A 12,770-nucleotide genomic window follows, 5' to 3' on the forward strand; every position below is an offset into this window, starting at 1 on the left:
TATTGTATAGAGGAGATGCAGTTGGGAGCCTTGCGGAGAGAAGCAATGGTTAGGGAAACAACTAGGAAGCATTGGTGTGGAAAGTGATATCAGAACAAATGGAGAAGATCTAAGGAAAGTGACAAAATGGAACTTACAGGAAGCAGAGTAGGAAGAGATGCCGTCAAAATGGCAATCTCCTCCCATTAAATGCAAAGTAAATTCCCCGGCAGATGATGATGGTGACACATAACTACGCATAAAATCAATCTCAGCCACTTACTGCGGCGAATTCACCAAGCAGGAGTGACAGGGCAATTATCCACTCTGCCTGTCTATACAAACTCGAGTGACAAGGGAATTACCCAATCTTCTCCTATCTGCCTGGCTATGATGTATCAGTACACGCAGCTATTGTTTCCAGGTGTCGGCCCAGATGGGAGAGAATAAAAACAACCACTTTCATTCTAGATGTGACATGTTGTGGAAATAAGCAGAAAATCAGAGTCATCAGATTTCACGGATGCTTGATTTCACTGCCGTGTAGAATTTATGTCTGATTTATGTTTGGGGCGTTGTCCGAGTGTGTGTGCCAGAGATGTTGCCGCAAGCAAGATCATCATTGTACCTGTACCTCACCAGCCTTGTGCTGATGGCAATTAACTTAGCTTGGCTTAATTCCCGCACTATGTAAGGGTTGCTTCATAAGGTCATAAGGGATAGGAGTTGAATTAGACCATTTGGCCCATCAAATCTACTCCGCCATTCAATCATGGTTGATCTATCTCTCCCTCATAACCCCATTCTCTTGCCTTCTCCCCATAGCCTCTGACACCGGTACTAATCAAGAATCCATCTATCTCTGCCTTAAAAATATCCACTGACTTGGCCTCCACAGCCTCTTGTGGCAAAGAATTCCACAGATTCACAACTCTCTGACTAAATACATTTCTCATCATCTCCTTCCTAAAAGAACGTCCTTTAATTCTGAAGCCAGGACTTCTAGCCCTAGACTCTCCCACTAGTGAAACCATCCTCTCCTCATCCACTCTATCCAAGCCTTTCACTATTCTGTACACTTCAATGAGGTCCACACTCATTCTTCTAAACTCCAGCGAATACAGGCCCAGTGCATCATTGTCTCATCATTGTGACATTTGCTTGCTTTGTTTCAGATTCCAGCATCTGTTGTGCTTTGCTGCTAAGTAAGAAAAATGTCCAACATTCAAGCTCTTAATCACTGCTCAATAATCCTGCAGAGTTGTACATCATTGATGGTTTCATGCAAGTTTAAGTCTATTTACCATAAAAAATACGAGAGCTTTAGAAGCCATCATTTATTTTAATGGAGGAACCAAATTTAAAAAAAATCTATTTCATTAGGATTAAGATTCTAATCCGCTTTGAAAGCCGCACCAGATCGGGGCCTCCAATTCTGTCAGCATCATCTAATCAGGCTATTTAAGATTGATTCACAAATATGAATGAATGTCTTGCCTGCTTTCATGGTCAGAGTTCAGACACAAGCGTGTGCGTACGTGTGTGTGCGTGTGCGCGTGTGTGCACATACATGTGTGTGTGTGCATGTATGTAATATATATGTGTGTATGTGTATATATACACAATGGACTTTTTTTTGTTTATTACATTGTTTACAGTGTATTATGTTTACCTCTTCTGTTGTGCTGCTGCAAGTAAGAATTTCATTATTCTATCCGGGACATATGACAATAAAACATTCTTGACTCTTGATAGAGATGTCTAACTTTTCAATTGTCGGTGCAGGTTATTACTTAATAAGGCACGTATTGATTGTGATTAACAAATGGTAGGGAATTCATCCACTGTGTGTGCACAGACGTAAGCAACATCCACAGTCAGTTGTTCAATGACTGAAAACAATATTCAATTGACTCACTCAATCCCCGCTGAGTTACTCCAGCTTTTTGTGTCTGCCTTCGGTGTAAACCAGCATCTGCAATTCCTTCCTATCCATTCAGCATTAAAGGTTTTCTGCAATGTGCATTATTCAACTTCGGGACGAAATGAGAACATCTCCAACATTTAATTGGGTCACAGTTTCCAATCTATGCTCAACGCATTATATCAACTTGACGAAAACTCCTGATCAATTTCCGCCAGGGATTCTGATTTCCAAAAATTGCAGAACAAGAATATCCGATTTATTTTTCATTGAGTACAATGAAATCTAAATAATAAAGAACAGAGCATGGTGGCAGCGTCTAAATTGAAATATTCTTAGTCCTGCATCAGATGACATTTGGCATCTGTACATTGGTCCCACAGTGTACTGTGCTAGCTAAATTGCTCGTAGGATTGCTTTTATTACATTATATAAACCAAAACTCAATCCTGATTGACAATAAGACTAAAAGAGGGCAAAAGGTTAAGGACAGAAGCAGTTTGCCAATCCACTGTTTATTTTATTATCCCAAACCAACCCATTACTCTGGGTATCTTTGTTTCATTTTCATTACTGTTGGTATTTGCAACATTCTTACGCTTCGCAGTTTCTTTGAGTTGTACAACAACAGTTTAATTGTTTTACTCATTAAAAATGATGATACTGGTTTAACAGTTCACTCCTCCAAACATGGCATGTAATGTTACACAAAGCATTTAATCCCATAAGAAGATTACTGCAAGCAAAGATGCTTCTTAACCCTTTGCTTCATCAACAGTGCAAGGATATGTTCCTGAGGTTGGAATAATTATGTGTCATAGGTTCAGATAAAGAAAATTAAGTTATGGAATGTGCAATATTGGCACTTCCATTGAAGGTGTCAGTATAGTCCCAGACTGGTCCCTGCTAAGGCAAGAAGGGATGGGTAGAGATGATAAAGAATAGATAAAACAGTGGCCACATCTAGCATAGGGACTAGGACAATCTCTAAGACATTGAACAATTAGAAGCATTAGACAGGTATATGGATAGGACAGGTTTGGAGGTATATGGACCAAATGCTGGCAGGTGGGACTAGTGTGGTTGGGACATTTTGGCTGGTGTGGGCAAGTTGGGCTGAAGGGCCTGTTTCCACACTGCATCACTCTATGACTCTATGACATGGGCAAAAGAAATGTGACTTGACAGGCAAGTTGAAAAATATATTGCTGAACTCAGCCTTCATTATTTGCAACATCATCATCAGATTATAGACGCAAGGAACTGCAGATGTTGGAATCTTGAGTAAAACACAAAGTGCTGGAGGAACTCAGCAGTGCACAGCGAGTTATTCCAGCAGTCAAAGGGTCCCAACCTAAATAGTCACCTATTCATTCCCTCCACTGAGTTACTTCAACACTTAATGCTTTCCAAATATTTGTCAAGTGATGTACCTGTGCTGAGAGTCAAAAAGGAATAGTTGTTTTAATATAGGAGCGGTCAAGAACTTAGGATGACACCCGAATGTTTCACAGCAAATAAGCCATTCTGGAATTGTAACCAGAGTTGCAATGTCAGAAATAGAGCAGTTAATCTGAGCGAAACAAGTTCCTCAAACAACAGCGAGATAGTATAATCTGCTAGTGATCTCTGGAATGAAGAATAAATGTTGGCTTCAGTGCTCAAGTTACAGGCAATTCTTGCATAATGCACACATACGGTTGACCTTGGTTGACAATTTCACCAAAGGTATAACATGATAGATCTTACTCTAGAACTCAGTGGGTTAGCCACCATCAATAGAGGGGATGAATAGATAACGTTTTGGGTCAGGACCATGTTATTAGAAATGGGGAAAGAAAGCTGGAAATCTAATGGGGTCAGACAAGCCTGGTAAGTGATAGGTGGAAGGTAGGCACAAAATGCTGGAGTAACTCAGCGGGTCAGGCAGCATCTCTGGAGAGAAGGAATGGGTGGATGTGATGTAAGTTGGTGATTGGCAGAATTGCAGAGATCGCTGTGCCAGGGAAGGGTCCCGACTCGAAATGTCACCTGTCCATGTTCTCCAGAGATGCTACCTGACCCACTGAGTAACTCCAGCACTTTGTGTCTTTTTGTGTAAACTGTAGCTCCTTGTTTCCACGGAAAGCAAGCTTGTGAGCTCAGGTCCCAGTACAGGACTGAAAGAGTGCAGTGTAGTCATACAGGCCACCTTTAGGGTGACAACTGAAGCTCAAATCTCGTCAGCTTTTTCACAGGGGTCTATTTAATCCCATGTTGCGACTAAAAGGGAGTGAGCAAGTTCTTATAACAAGTTCTGTTATAATTCCAGAATGGCTCATTTGCTGTAAAACATTTGGGTAAAACCCCAAGTGAGCAAGTTGTTTCCCTTCCAATGTTAATCAATATCAATAAAACAAAATAATTACCTGATTATTTTTAATGCTGTTTGTGATATCTTACCAGGTGTAAATGTCTGCCAGACTGAGACTATGCATAGTCGCCCAATTTAAAAAATGCTACTTATTGTGTGCTTCAAGATGCCCCAAGGTTATAGCAGGTGCTATACAAATGCACATTTTCTCCTAATAAACACAGGCGGTGGAAATGATGAGGACGATACTGAATCTGTGCCCACTTATTACCTCATTACATTTTGTTGATGGCCTTTCCTTCTATTTATTAACAGCTTGTAATTGCCTCTTCAGAAGCTGTTTATTCAGTTGGTGATATATAATCTTCTATCAGCTTCTAGTTATTTCATGTACTCAGTATTATCCTTTATTGATTCTCTGTGTACAGTTCGGCACGGAGAAAATGGGCAAAAGCAAATTGATCTGGTCAGGGCCCAAGAAATGACTAAGGCATTTTTCTCACAAGGTCAATCTTGTTATCATTCCTGCTGATGATAATAATCAGATCTGTCTGTCCATTGTTGCCTAGTGTTCCAGTTCAATAATCCATTTCATACAAACTCACTTATCTCAAACCCAGAAATAAACATTCTACATGATTTCTATTAATTATGCCGAATAATCTGAAAAGGGCAAGCTATTTTACTGTTGCTGATGTCTGATTTAGTGGACTGGCTAAATTATAAAAACCCTGCACTATTTTGTATTATGTTCATTTAAACTATTCATTTAATAGATGTAATTGAGCTATCTGCGCCATGTTAAATGGAACCTTCAAATAGACTTGTTTGCAAAGGTTTAAATTCTGTTCTGTGATCAGTCCCTATTTTTGTACTCCAAATTCCACACCACATCCACTCCCAACATTCTCCCAAATTTGCATTAATCCCCAGGCATTGATAAAATCAGTGTCATATAAATGCAACTCTCTGCTTCCATAACTGGACCGGTGTCTACCCTTCAGGAAGATATTGCTCAGATATTTAGTAACCCCAAGGACAGTTAAGTTGATCACACATAATATACACAACACGACCCATCGCTGACTCCGGAAGAAAGAATACAAGGTGCTCACTCAGTGAGAACCGAGTAACTTTGGTGAAACTCGCAGTCAACGTTACCTGTAATGGCCCAAATTCCCCCACTCAATTCTCTTTCCCCTTTCCCTATCCTCTCACTTAGCCTCACCATGCTCAATCAACGTGTCTTAGTTAAACTAATATTAATGAGCCTCCATTTGTAAATTCTAGGGAAAGGTTTAGACTTTAGTGATACAGCGTGGAAACGGGCCCTTCAGCCCATCGAGTCCCCTCTGACCAGCGATCTCCCCGTACACTAGCTCTATCCTTCACACTAGGGACAATTTACAATTTACAGAAGTCAATTAACCTACAAACCTGCACGTCTTTGGTGTGTGGGTGGAAACCAAAGCACCCGGAGAAAACCCACGTGGTCTCAGGACGAACGTACAAACTCCATACAGACAGCACCTGTAGTCAGGATCGAACCCGGGCCTCAGGTGCTGTAAGACAGCAACGCTACCTCTGCGCAACCCTGCCGCCCCGGTTGGGCAGGTTAAGAATTTATTCCTTAGAGCATAGGAGACTGAGAGGGTGTATGCAAAAATGGCTATTGCATTTTCTGTACTTTAACAATGTTTCCACTATAAAGTTCTTTGGAAAATCTGGTACTCGGATAAAAAGCAATTCAGGCAATGGAGTGAAAAATCAAAAAAAAACTGCAGTCTAAAATGAAAACAGATAATGCTGGAAATACTCAGCAGGTCAGGATGAATCTTTTGCTTTTGGTATTCCAGGAATGTAGGGAATGGAATTGTTTTGACAAATTGAAGAGGGTTTAAGTTAAAATGCAATAGGAAAAATATTGGATTCAAGTGACTTGGATGAGTCAGGAGGTCAACAATGTTCTCTTATAGTCTTGACCATTCTTACATTCCCAACTAGGATCTGGAAAGAGGAAGAGATTTACGAGGATGTTATCAGGACTTAAGAGACTGAATTATAAGGAGAAGTTGGGCATGTTAAGATTTTATTCCTTAGAGCAGAGGAGACAGTGGGTGATCTCATCGAGATGTATAGAATCATGAAGGGCAGAGACAGTGTGAATGTACACTACTCTTTTTCCCCCAGGGTGGGGAAAATTAAGAACTGAAGGGCACAAGTTTCAGATGAGAGTGGAAAGATTTAACTTTTTCACACAGCTGGCATTACGTTTATAAAATGAGCTGCCAGAGGAATCGGCTGAGGCTGAAACAATAACGAACGTCAAAATAATTGGACAGGTAAACGGATAGGAAAGCTTGAGGAGGATTTGGAGCAAACATGGGCGTATGGGACTGGCTTAGATGGGTATCTTGGTCACCATGGAGGAGTTGGGCAAATTGGCTTGTTTCTGTGTTGTACAACTGTGATACTTGGAGCACAGAAGGTTAAGGGGGGTCTTTAAGATAGAGGTCTTTAAAATTATGAGAGGGATAGACAGAGTTGACGTGGATAAGCTTTTTCTATTGAGAGTAGGGAAGACTCAAACAAGTGGACATGATTTGAGAATTAAGGGACAAAAGTTTAGGGGTAACATGAGGGGGAACTTCTTTACTCAGAGAGTGGTAGCTGTATGGAATGAGCTTCCAGTGGGAGTGGTGGAGGCAGGTTCGTTTTTATCATTTAAAAATAAATTGGATAGGTATATGGACGGGAAAGGAATGGAGGGTTGTGGTCTGAGTGCAGGTAGATGGGACTAGGTGAGAGTAAGTGTCGGCATGGACTAGAAGGGCCGAGATGGCCTGTTTCTGTGCTGAAATTGTTATATGGTTATACTTGCTCACTGGAAAGAAAAGCTTCACACCGCTGCATACGTATTTTTATTTGTTCCATAAACCCCAGAAGCCAAATGCTTCAAAATTACTTTAACTATTGTTGCTAAAGACACACAAGAACACAGGAGACATGTGGCTAAACCTCTGGAATGCAATGGCTCAATTTTTTCCAGCTGTTAACCAGATATTAAAAGTAAATAGTGGTCTTTAATACCAGTTACACTGAAACTTCTGAGATCTTTATGTAGCTTTATCATTTGTTGTACCATTTTGCCTCAAAATACTGGAAATGGTTTGGGATTGTTATAGTAACAGAACATTATATATGGAAGTTATTAATAAATACAAATTACTGCCAGGGCCTGGATATAAAATATTTAATCCAATAGTGGATGAAACCAAATTAAATACACATCTTCCACATGTTTGTTGTGTAATTGGGCAGTACTGGAAATAAAAGTGCTGGAGTAACTCATCAGGTCAGGCAACAACTATGGAGATCATGGATAGATGATGCTTTGGATTGGGATCCTTCTTCAAACTCACGAAAAAAGACACAAAGTGCTGGAGTAACTCAGCGGTTCAGGCAGCAGCTCTGGAGAACATGGAAAGGTGACACCTCTGGTCTGGACCCTTCATCCTGACTCGAAACGTCACCTATCCATGTTCTTCAGAGATGCTGCCTGACCCGTTGTCATGTCTTTTTATGTAAGCCAGCATCTGCAGTTCCTTGTTTCTACACTTACGCTGGTATCAATATCTTATCTATCCTCTTCTTTGAAGGACTGGGTATGTTTTAACATCTTTCTTTGCGTTATAATCAAAGTGATAAAATTGCAACAATCAGTACTCCAAAGTACAATAGTTCAATAGCAAAAGATGTTCAGACTATGCCCGAGACAAAAGATTAACAAATAAGCAACTAAAAATATGTAATTGGAATGATTCTGTACAGCAGTTGAGTGCCAAGACAAGGTTGCTGTAAACGGGCAAATAATTGGGCAAGTAAAGGATAGTGAATACTAAATTAGCTGGAAAATTAATTTGAAACAGACACTAATCACCTCCAGAGAATCAGGCATTTGTTTCTCAGGTTACACTGAAATCAGTAGGGACGCTGTGCAAAAATCAATTCAACATTTTCAAACTGCTGCGATACCTCGTATCTCCTCCAACCTCATCTACTGCATCCGCTGCTCTAGATGTCAGCTGATTTACATCGGTGAGACTAAGCGGAGGTTGGGCGATCGTTTCGCCGAACACCTCCGCTCAGTCCGCAATAACCTGCCTGAACTCCCGGTGGCTCAGCACTTCAACTCCCCCTCCCATTCCCAATCCGACCTCTCTGTCCTGGGTCTCCTCCATTGCCAGAGTGAGCAACACCGGAAATTGGAGGAACAGCACCTCATATTCCGCCTGGGTAGATTGCGTCCGGATGGCATGAACATTTAATTCTCCCAATTTTGCTAGCCCTTGCTGTCTCCTACCCTTCCTTAACCCTCGAGCTGTCTCCTCCTATCCCCCAGCCCTCGGGCTCCTCCTCCTCCCTTTTTCCTTCCTTCTCCCCCCCCCCCCCATCAGTCTGAAGAAGGGTTTTGGCCCGAAACTTTCGCTCCATAGATGCTGCTGCACCGGCTGAGTTTCTCCAGCATTTTTGTGTACCTGCAATACCTCTTATGTTTGGGCAAAATTTGTTGCAATCCCATTTTCTAAAATGGGGTTGCAGCAATGAAAGAGAAACAGGGGCTCTTTATTTAAAAAGGACAATTTAATTCAGGCTTTTCCTTTTCTTTTCAACATGCATCAGGTCTAAATTAATTTTAGGTGCCAATAAAAATGATAAAAAAAGGCTTTTATGTCTGTTTTCACGCTGGGCAGCTAACCCACGGGTGAGGTTTATTTCCTCTGAGTGCTTGTGGAAATTAAATGTTAATGTCCAAGGTATTAAGTATGAAACACTTTCTATTTTTAAAGCACGGTGAACAACTAGATCTTGTCAATGTGGTGAAATGTGTTGCTCTGGAAATGTTAGTGGTTCCATACAGACAGTAAGCAGGCAATTCCCTGCAGTCACGGGCCAGAGTTCTATGTGATGTAATGCAGAGAGCTGCCTCTACCTTTCCAATGCTATATGGATGAATCTTACAGGCAAGTGAAGATCTTTACCAGGTCACTGCCAAATGGCAAAGGTGAATCCTAACACCATTAGTGCGGCACGGTGGCGTAGTGGTAGAGTTGCTGCCTTACAGCGCTTGCAGCACTGGAGACCCCGGTTCGATCCCGACTATGGGTGCTGTCTGTGCAAAGTTTGGACGTTCTCCCCGTGACTGCGTGGTTTTCTCAGAGATCCTCAGTTTTCTCACACACTCCAAAAACGTACAGGCATGTAGGTAAATTGGCTTGGTATAAGTGTAAATCGTCCCTAGTGTGTATCGGATAGTGTTAATGTGCGGGGATCGCCGGTCAGTGCGTACTGGATGGGCCGAAGGGCCTGTTTCCGCGCTTTATCTCTAAACTAAACTAAAATGATCTCCATTAACGCAAATCTGTAAATTATTAACTACTTGCCCCTTTACAGAATCAGTCATACAGCATAGAAACAGGCCCTTCAGCCCAACTTGCCCATGCCAACCAAGATGCCCGCATTTTGCCCATATCCCTCTAACTCTTTCCTATCCATGCAACTGTACAAATGTTTTTTAAATGTTGCTATAGTACCTGCCTCAATTACCTCCTCTGGCAGCTTATTCCATATACCCATTACCCTCTGTGTGGAAAAAGTTGCCCCTCAGGTTCCTATTAAATCTTTCCTCTCTCACCTTTATCTCAAGACCTCCCAAGTCCTGTTCCATCGTTGGTAACCATGCTTTTAGCTAAGGTAGACCAAAATGCTGGAGAAACTCAGCGGGTGAGGCAGTATCTATGGAGCAATGGCACTTTTAGCTACTCTGCACTTGAGCTCCAGAATGTCATTCCTAAACTTCTCCATCGCTCTTTCTGCCTCTCATATTAACTGCTGGAACGTTCTGATAAATAGTCCCGGATCTGAAATGTTCGCTATATCTCTTTCCACAGATGCTGCCTGACCTGCTGACTACTTGGAGAGAAGGCAGGTACGGGATACTGAGTTGGATGATCAGCCATGATCATATTGACCTGCTGACTACTTGAATGGCGGTGCAGGCTCGAAGGGCCGAATGGCCTACTCCTGCACCTAATTTCTATGTTTCTATGTTTCTATGTTACTTCCAACATTTTCCATTTTACTCCTCAAGACCTTCCTTCTTGACCAATTTTTCTTGGTTACCAACATCTCATGCCCATTTCCTTCGCTCCATAGATGCTGCAGCACCCACTGAGTTTCTCCAGCACTTTTGTCTACCTTCGATTTTCCAGCATCTGCAATTCCTTCTTAAACTCTCATATTCATCTGATAGCACAATGACAAGATCTGCATAATAAATCAAAGCTGTTGAATATCACCCTCTATTAATTTGCCCTCTATTTATACCCATGGTGTTGAAATTACCCTCTGAAGTCAGTCAAATACATAGTTTGTGTATATTGGCTGATAAGTCTGAAGAAGGGTCTTGACCCAAAACATCAGCCATTCCTTCTCTCCAGAGATGCCGCCTGTCCCGCTGAGTTACTCCAGCATTTTGTGTCTGTCTTTGGTTTGGGTTTGTTTACAGTTATCTTTCTTGCTTCCTTCTCCAGCCTTTTGAACCCAGCACATTGTAACTCTTAATCACTGCATCTCAATTTATTCTTCCTCTTCCTTACTGATTTCAAGTGGGATGATGCCCTGCTCAACAGTGAGAATGTTAGTCTGTAGGGACAGTGGCTAAGAGAAACAATATCCTTGCCCGGTCCCTACTGTGTGTGTGTGTGTGACTTCCCTACAATTGTATGTCACTTCCCCAGAAGGACAGGTTTATGGCAAATACCAAACTGATGCAGTGCATTGTGATATCACATCAGATATCGGAATATTGATTTATCAGCTATAATCCTGGATCCCTCTTGTATTCAACAACTATGATCTGTGATCCTATGTTTCATGGCGGAGCAGAAGGGTCTCGACCCAAAGCGTCACCCATTCCTTCTATCCAGCGATGCCGCCTGTCCTGCTGAGTTACTCCAGCATTTTGTGTCTATTATATGTGCTCCTGTTTCCTCCCGCACTCCAATAATGTACAGTTTTGTAGGCTACTTGGCTTTGGTAAAGATTGTAAATTGTCCCTAGTGTTAGTGTGTGTGCATCGCTGGTTGGCACTGTGTTTCTGTGCTGTATCTCTAAACTAAACTAATATATACCTAATTTAGGAAAAATGTAAATATTCCAAACTTCCCTATATATATATATATATATATTCATTCATTCATTCATCCATCTACGTGTCTGTCTGTCTGTGTGTATATATATATATATATAAAGATTTCCCTTGTACCGGTTCTAGACCGCTAAACACCAGTTCACTAATCAGTTCAGTAAAGCATCAGCTTGTTCCAGTTGTCATAACTGCGATTTGCGGAGCCATCTTTACAAGTGAATTTAAATCCAGTGTTCATGGTTGCTAGGGAAATAATGCCCTCTTAAACCAAGTTAAGGAATAAAGCGGTCAAGGTTCAGATGATATCCAATCTGTCCAGTTCCAAGAGTGTATCCTTCAAATAATTTCATGTATTACTGGCTAAACAGCCCCATAATTTGTTTCCTGTAACTCCTCCTTCCCCAAAAACATGTTCATCATAACAGTCCAAACTATATATATATATATTCTATATAAATCAGAGGAAAAAAAAGCCTTTAATACGACAGGATGATATTGGAGTCGTGTGACAGATTTTAGTCCTGCTAATAGCATGCTACCAGCAAGTCAGTAACCTACATCACATACAGAATGGAAGGATCTCTGTGTTGGGTCGATGATTATCTTATTAAATGAGTGGCTGAACTGTATTAACTCTAATATAACAAAACCTCGGAATTGGTAACAGTGCTGGTAATCTGAAACAGAAATTGACCTCTTCTAGAATAGGATTTACAACATCTCTCCACAGCTCAACAGTCAGAGTCAAGTTTTACGCATTAAGTGTTCGGAGACTTTCAGACGCTTGTTTCACATTGGCAGATGCTGCTTAAATTGACATAATCCACACACATTCACACACACAATCTAGCAGAACTATTTTCAGGGCACTATTCCTGGAGGGCTTAATTTGGGAATATTGGGGAATGATAAAGGACAGTTGTCCATGCAGAATATTCTTCAGTTGAAACCAATCGCACCTACAAGCAGGCACGATAGTCACATAATATTTTAGAAACATGGAGATATAGAAAATAGGTGCAGGAGTAGGCCATTCAGCCCTACGAGCCAGCACCGCCTTTCAATAAGATTATGGCTGATCTTCCAAAATCAGTATCCCACTCGTGCTTTCTCCCCATATCCCTTGATTCAGTAGCCCTAAGAGCTATATCTATCTCTTGAAAACATCCAGGGATTTGGCCTCCACTGCCTTCTGTGGCAGAGAATTTCACAGATTCACAACTCTCCGGGTGAAAAAAGTATTTCCACATCTCAGTCCTAAATGGCCTACCCCTTATTCTTGAACAGTTACCCTTGGTTCTGGA

At 41.4% G+C, this 12,770-nt stretch overlaps 1 long non-coding RNA gene across 1 annotated transcript; it reads left to right on the forward strand.

Annotated features, from left to right (window-relative positions):
- The first annotated feature begins 2,588 nt into the window (after nt 1–2,588).
- Nucleotides 2,589–12,559, forward strand: LOC116982327. The gene is made up of 4 exons (XR_004414422.1): nt 2,589–2,600; nt 2,982–2,985; nt 10,788–10,799; nt 12,445–12,559. It is a non-coding gene; the product is annotated as an uncharacterized LOC116982327 (long non-coding RNA).
- The last annotated feature ends 211 nt before the right edge of the window (nt 12,560–12,770 follow it).

This window comes from Amblyraja radiata, chromosome 16 (assembly GCF_010909765.2).
Source record: "Amblyraja radiata isolate CabotCenter1 chromosome 16, sAmbRad1.1.pri, whole genome shotgun sequence".
Lineage (NCBI taxonomy): Eukaryota > Metazoa > Chordata > Chondrichthyes > Rajiformes > Rajidae > Amblyraja > Amblyraja radiata.